This window comes from Lycium barbarum, chromosome 10 (assembly GCF_019175385.1).
Source record: "Lycium barbarum isolate Lr01 chromosome 10, ASM1917538v2, whole genome shotgun sequence".
Classification (NCBI taxonomy): Eukaryota; Viridiplantae; Streptophyta; class Magnoliopsida; order Solanales; family Solanaceae; genus Lycium; species Lycium barbarum.
In genome coordinates this window covers 29,895,383-29,904,019 of record NC_083346.1, presented here as the reverse complement: position 1 = coordinate 29,904,019, position 8,637 = coordinate 29,895,383, and positions in this window count along the sequence as shown.

Genomic DNA, 8,637 nt, shown 5'->3' with positions numbered 1-8,637 from the left:
AACTACCCCTATTTACAATCCTTGGAGTATTTCATACCTCCGGTAACTTGTAGACCCTTCACAGACTCTACGAATAAAACGACATTTCCCAGGGTGTAACATTATTTCACTCCAATAACCTTGCTTTGTTCTGCTGTTACAGTCCGTATTCTGGAAGCTTCAGCATCATGTGTCATTTTTTGACTTTCTTTTAAAGGTTTTTAACTGACGCTTTGCTTTTAGCTCTTAATCTCAATCCTTAGAGTTGGCTATCAAGTAGTGCTAGAGTTCCCTCATATTATGACTTTACATAGCTGCTCTGTGATCTGACTATCATTAACTGGTATAATTCTGAAAGATTTTTTTTTTGATCTGACATATAAATTCACCGTCTCCTAGTAACCCGCTCGTTCTGATCGTCTCTCTTAAACCATTTTACAATTTCCCTTAACCCAACTTGTAACACTTTAGGCGTAATATCCCGTGTCGTTTTTATTTTTTATTTTTAATTCAAACCCTTCTATTGCCTCTTTACTCAAATTTTACTCTTAGTTTTTTGTCACGCCTTATGCTGCAATCTTTACAAGAATATGCGAAGGTGCTCAAATTAGCCCGAGAATATCTTAACATCGTTTCGCTAGTCCTTATGCTTTACCTTGTATTTTCCTCTTGTATATTTTAATCGGTATCGGGACTCAGCTATAGCCATGTCCTATTTGCCCTCAGTACTAATTCTATCCCGGTAATTTGGCTTAAACCATTTTGCACCTTTCCTTAATGTGTTCAAAATATCACAACCACATTGTTATTACTGAATCCTTACTCTTCTTATCAAGTATTCACTTAGTCTCATTCTTAGCATACAAATATTCGTAGGTTGCATAACTATTCTTGTATAACTTGTATAAAGTACATCCAATCTTAGTCATAGTCTTTCCTTCTCCTGGTTCATTCTGCTTTACATTTCTTATTTGTACTAAAACTCACTTGTTGTCTAACTCGTCATACTCCTTTCCCTTCCTTTATTCACCATTTGATTTTTCTCATATCCTACTATAGGAGATTTCCTATCCCTTCTCCTTTGCTACTTATAAGTCACAATATCATTAGCAAATAACTCCATTGCCAACATCTTAACCTCTAATCCAGTATAGCATTGCTATCCTTTATAATATCTCTTAATTTACTCGTTACCATTCTCTTATCGTATTCTTACTTTTATAAGCATCCACTTCCTAATGTCATATTATCCAAGATTTTTACCAATAATTCTCAGCACTGTCTCAAATATCATCCTGAATTCTACCCGTTTATTGCTGGCTTTCAGATCTTACTAACTTGTTTCAGCAAGGGATCTCACTTGAAGCTTAAGTATCCATATCAAATATATTGCAGTGTCAATTGTTTCCATCTACACTTGCGTTTCTTTTATCCGCTTCCCCCCTTAAGGGTGTACTTATACCATTACCTGTTTATACTCTGCTTTAAGTCCCTATTTCCAATCTCAAATTCATCTGATCCTTTTTCCAACTCACTTGGTATACTGTACCATTTCCATATCTTTTCTTTATAATTTATAACTTTGATTATCCACGTACGAAACCTTAACAAAATCTCGAAGCGACGAGAACCTTTCTATGTATAGTACAAAAGCTCATCTGATAATCCGTAATCGAGTAATCCAACCAATGTAGCAACTCATCCAAGGCCACATTCCATTTACTCCATTCAATAATTATTTAGTACTTGTAGTCGTTCCAATTTCTCACTTAGGTAACACTTATCCTGATGATAAGTGTCCAAAGCTCTCTTGTAACCTTATCTTTACCCCTACGGTCCTTGTCCTTTAAGGGTTTCATTGTTTCTAAGGTGAAGTCGTACACACGCAGTACTCCTTTATGCCTTATGCTCTCTTACCCTTGTTATGCACACAGTACCGACTTCTAACCTACTCAAAATCATATCGAGTTCATCTTAATGACAATCTTATCTTATCACCTTGTCGTCCTACTACACCTTTAAGTCCATAGTTATATTTTTCCCTTTTGTTCGATACTCGTACCCAATTAATCACGTCTATCTTAGGTGTTTCCTTTAGAATTATTTTTATTCTGTGCACGAGGAATCTCATGCTACCCCTGTATCCTTCGGAAACCACTACTCCTGCATAATCCCTTTCTCTTTTTCAAAGTGTATTCTGTTCATCCCTATTTGTTCTTATCATTCCAGTCATTTTCTGGCATTCATTTTGCTTCGTTGCTCATCTCTTTATAGTTTGATCCTTCACTGTTCCGTCACTTATATTACTCGTTTCCTCGGCTATATATGTCATAACCTATTACTGCACTATTATCTCGTTTTCTTCTTATTTCCTTCTTTCAATTAACTTCTTTTTTTCTTGTGCTCGCTTTCATTCTCGTTATCGCATAATCTTTATTCTGAACTTTCCCTATAGAACTTTATAAGTCTTTCTCATCCGTTCCATACCTTGACTTTCCATTCCACATTTGCCTTTATACCTTAGTCACATAGATCACGTCATATGTTTTAGTCACTTCCTCGCTAGGCTTTACTCATTTTCATAACAACCCTTATGATATTCACATTACACCCTGTTCGTAATCAATCCTATAGCGTAACACTTCTTAACCTTATTCACGATTCTTACTATGATTTAATTACACTCTGTGGAGTAGGCGTACTTAACCTTCCACCCTTTCTGATCAATCTTTTCCTTAATATCTCACAAGCTGTCTTGTCAATACCTTCATATTTGTCATAATTCTTCCTCCTCTGTACCTTTATCTCAATCATACTATTACTCCTTTTAATTGTAAACTCGTCGTAATTTATCCCTACTTATCAGTTCACTCGATACCTTAATAAAACATTCTGTTAAGATTTTCCACCTTTTTCTAAATCATCCCTTAGTGTCACAAGCCCTTCCAAATTATCCTAGCATTTCATCAACAACACGTGAAACACATGATCTAAGACAGCCCACAGGTTTGAGTTTTCCTTCCACAAATTCCATCTCCAATTAGTTGAGTAAGAACTAGTAAACTCAAGGACATAAAGATATGATGAAATATTATCTCAAGAACACAAGAACGCTCCAACTCCAAGATTATGTCACCATGAAGCATCCTCCAAAACCACCACAAGAAGAAGGACTAGAATTCGACAAGCACCACGGGACATCTAATGCTTGATTCACATAGTTCACCTTCAGATTTGTTCTTGGGTCATGAACGAACTATTTAGTTCATAAACTACTTGCGGTATGCTTTGTACTCTCCCAATAAGAATGAAACTTAATTGTGGGCGTTTTGCTCTTCAACATGAGCCTCTCCTAAGGTAAAATGTGACTGGAAAGTATTCTGGTCCATTCAAATGAATTCCAAACTTTGCTGCTCATATATGCTTCTTCGAAATAAAATTTACCAACTAAGAATGATGCCTCTTACGGATGACATGGAGGGTATCTCTTAAAGCTTTAATCCAACATGATAAATTTACCATATCGATATCGACCTCGTAATTACTATTATTATCAATTCAACTGTTGACTTTATTTCTCGAAGTCAGACGTACTTGCAACTTAGTCAAATCTTATCATTACTGTTGACATGACCATTCAAGGATTTTTACGAACTCATATCTCATTCTCTTTTTACTTCTAGGAAAATTTTGGCAGAGTTTCCTCTGTATTTCTTACTATCTCAAAACCTGCACGCAGGAAAATACCAACAATGCCTCACAGGGCCAACATATATACGTATATATCATATCATATCATAGCCACACAGGGCTCCCAATTTCAAGTAAAAGTATAAAGATGTCGAAACTTACCTCACATATCACACCTCGAGACGTACCTGATCCTTTAACGATCTGTCCTGTTATAGCTTCCTATCTACCTTCCCTTTCATTCTTCAACTTTACATTTCAATCATACTTCAATATTCTTACCTTATCCGACATGCATCTTTCGCACCGTTGCTTACCTGTGTACTTTGTAACTTCCAGTATCATCAGTCACTTTCTTCTGTCGATGCCGTTCTTCAGCTGAAATCAAGGGTTAGTATAAGGAATTTCATTTCCTATGGCTGGGCTCTATCGCACGATCTTAGATATAAAAGAAGGTAACATCCTAAATGTCCTATTGCTTCCTGTTTATAGATGTGGTGCACAACACACCGATAAACAAGACTCTACTAGACACGGTCTGTAGACACTCCGAGGATGAACTGCTCTGATACCACTTCTGTCACGACCCAACCCCATGGGCCATGACTAGTGCCCGGGCTGGACACTCATATACGTACCTGTTAGATATAGTCAAACCGGATCTATGAAACAGTATGGAAACTCGCATAAGAACCCCAAAGGTTCATAACGTCATCATATATATACATACTCAGATAACCTGTCTCCTGAGGAGTCAAAATAATCGAAACATAATATGATACGCAAGCCGACAAGGCTGCCACTACATATCAATATCATACGCAAGCCGACAAGGCTGCCACTACATATCAATATCATACGAACATATCCATAGCACATCGTATAGACACGGCTGAACAAAACTTATACACAACCCACACATATGTCTACAGACCTCTAAGAGTATCGATAGTGAAATATGACGAGACAGGGCCCCATCGTACCCCTGGATAAACATATATATATATATATATATATATATATACATCAAAGATCTGTACCAAAAGTCTAGGCTCCGGAACAATGGAGCTCTCCAAGACATCTGAGTGGAAATCCTAAGCTGGAGGATCGCCAAATCGAGTATCTGTACCTGCGGGCATGAAATGCAGCCCCCCCGAAGAAAGGGGGTCAGTATGAGATATGTATTGAGTATATAAAGCATGAAATACAATAAAGAGGATCATGCCTGAAATAGAGATTACAGGAGACAAGTATGGCATTCAAATACCCAAACACTTGCCTTATGAATGTAAATCGTGCATATCAATATCATATATCATACCCAGCCCATTATGAGACTCGGTGAATAAAGTCATCACATACTATCCTTGGCGCCATAATCACATCATCATATCATATCATCACATCATCATATCATCATATATATATACCGTATCCCGGCCCTCTAGTGAGGGACTCAGTGAACAATGCAGTGAATCTGTGCACGAAAACGTATCCTGGCCCGGAACTCAGTGAAAGATATATTGAGGCATGCACGAGCAGAGTAGTGAGCAACCATATGCAAACTAAATCATATCTGAGACTCAATAAAATATTCAGACGAACTATCATTTGGAAATCAAGACAATAGTCATATCAAGTATCCTTCGAATGTCACAATGGAATATACCAAATTGAACTTCAGAAATCATAGATACGTATCAAGACATAATAAAGTAAGTTTTGGGAATCAAGGACATTAGCCATCCTAGTGGCTCTAAGAATAGGAGCCTCTTTGGAGTTATACATTTGTCGTCTGCTTGTTTCATATGGATCATGCCAAAAAGAATGAAGGGTTAGCTTTACATACCTTTAACGCTTATCCGTGACACAATACGTATACGCTGCCCGAAGTGTCTCAACCTATATTAAAACGTCAAGACTATGATTAAGCTATGGAAAGGCATAAACGTACTTCAACGTTAATAGCTTATTTCTAGACGATTGGGCGACATTTTCCCTATATTGTTTACTTCCTTCACTTTCAAGCCAACTATAAAGCGACCAAGTCAACATCAACAACCACACGTTCAAATACTATGGTAAAGATGAAGATTTCTGGCACCGGATGCAACCCAAAGAATACTCCATTGTGGAGCACCTAAAGAAAACACTGGCCCAAATCTCGGTGCTAGCACTTTTACAAAGTTCAGCCCAGCACTACTTGGCTCTAATGAGGGTGTTGGAGGAAGCCCACATCCCAGCTGGGACGAGTAGGTAAAATCTGACCGTTATGGTCGCCCATGTAATGGAAGAACACCAAATTACCTTGACGGAAAAAGAGTTGCCCAAAGAAGGCACGAATCGCAACAAAGCACTGCACATCACTGTCATGTGCTACAACAAAGTAGTGACTCGTGTATTAATCGCAATGGGGTGAGGCTCAATGTTTGTCCCGAGTGTAATCTAGTGCAGCTGGGATATGACCTTGGAAAGGTTCATCATAGCCACACAATATAAGAGCATTTGACGGAGCCCGATGTGATTCCACCGGAGCAGTTGACCTGGACATTCAAATAGGTCTAGCAGAGTTACTACCGAGTTTTAGGTTGTGGAAGTACCTGCCAACTACAATGTACTCTTAGGGAGGCCATGGATCCACATGGCAGGAGCAGTACCATTTTCACTTTACCAGTCTCTGAAATTCGTCTGGAAGGGCAAGAGGTGATAATCCATGGTGAAGCAAGCATGTACAATTACCCGGATAATTTCGTACCTGTCATCGAAGCGGCACCCAAAGGAACGGATTTCCATGTAATGGAACTCATGGGGGTGCCCACAAAATAGAATTCCCTGAGAATCCTATGCCGCTAGTATATAAGATGATTACACTAACTATGCTCTTGAACGGGTTAGAACCCGGGAAAGGTATGGGAAATAATTTGCATGGCATTACTGAGCCAATTCCCATTCCCCAAGATAATTTTCATTTCGGACTTGGATATGTCCCAGCTGAAGATGAGATACATACCAAGAAAAGGCAAGAGGTTGTAGATCTCTGCAAACCCATTCCAAACCTGTATCAGTCATTTCCTAACCGAATGCCTATGCCGGGTGATGCTGACATTGAAGAAGGGATTTGGATGTTATTTTGAGAAGAAGATTACTTTGTAATCCTAGAAGAATATGCAGAAGTGCCCACCATCAGAGATGCAGATCCGGGTGAGCAGCTGTCCAATTGGACCTCTACTCCACTACTGGCTCTTCGGTAGAGAAAGATGAATTTATTTTAAAAATAGGGAGAATCGGTCAAGGCCCGATTACTCACTTTTTATCACTTTATGTACCTCGTAATGTTTTAAAAAACGGAAATGGCTTGATGTTGATCCAAGCCAGGACCACAATTTGTACTTTTATTAATCTAAATCAACGAAAGCCTCGGTTTAATCAAAACATTTTATTTATTTATTACGCATGCATGTTTTATACTAACATACTTTGCCTTGAATTTTTAGTAATAAAAATGATAAAGCAACCCTAAATGTCATGACATGTTGCGAAATGAATGAGTCGGGAAGCATAGAGGAAGAAGAGTACGAGGAATACGATGAGACCAAAATGTTACCTGAGGGTCTCGTGGAAGAGGTAGAGCAGTTAAAGAATGAGCAGAAACCAAACATAGAAGAAACAAAAGCCATAAATCTAGGTGACAAAGAGAATGTCAAAGAAATAAGGATAAGTGCGCACCTAGAGGCACCTTTAAGAGAAGAATTGATAAACCTACTGAAGGAGTATGTGGATATCTTCGCATGGTCATACGTTGACATGTCAGGGCTAAGTACTAGCGTATTATCCCACAGGTTACCTATCAATGCGGGATTCGCTCCTGTGAAACAGAAAACCTGACAATTCAAGCCAGACCTCAGTATCCGCATCAAGGACGAGGTAGAAAAGCAAATCAAGTCTGGGGTAGTAGAAGTAACCTCATACCCTACCTTGTTGGCCAACATTGTCCCGGTACCCAAAAAGGATGAAAAGATAAAAATCTGTGCAGATTATCGAGATCTCAACAAGGCCAGTCCAAAGGATAATTTTTCACTACCAAACATCCACATACTCATAGATAATTGTGCCAAACACGAGCTACCGGCATTTGTGGATTGTTTCGCCGGCTATCATCAAATCCTAATGGATAGAGAGGATCCAGAGAAAACAACCTTTATCACTCCATGGGGAGTGTACCATTACAGAGTGATGCCCTTCGGCCTAAAAAATGTCGGCGCGACCTACATGGGAGCCATGACTACCATTTTCCACTACATGATTCATAGAGAGATTGAAGTATACATGGATGATGTCATTATCAAGTCAAGAGAAAGTTCGGAGTATGCTACTCATCTAAGGAAATTCTTCGATAGGCTCGAAACGTTCAACTTGAAGTTGAACCCGGCTAAATGTGCATTTGGGGTATTAGTCGGAAAGTTATTGGGGTTCATAGTCAACCGAAGGGGCATAGAGCTAGACCCAACAAAGATCAAAACAATCCAAGAATTACCTCCTCTCAAAACCAAGAAAGATGTCATGAGTTTCCTGAGAAGGTTAAATTACATTGGACGATTCATAGCTCAATCCACCATAATTGTCAAGCTGATACTCAAGCTTTTGAAGAAAAACGCTCCCACAAAATAGATAGAGTAGTGTCAAGAGGCATTTGATACTATCAAGAGATACCTGTCCAATCCACCAGTGATGGTACCACCAAGGCTCGGGAGCCCATTGCTCCTATACTTATCTGTTGCAGAAAATGCCTTCGGTTGCGTGTTAGGACAAGATAGTGAAGAAGGAAAAGAGGGACATGCGATTTGCTGCAACAACATACCCAATGAATCCCACAACGTAGAGTCTGGAGAGGGTAGAGTGTACGCAGACCTTACCCTTACCTTAGGTAGGGAGGCTGTTTTCGGATAATAATAAGTTATTCCGTTGCTA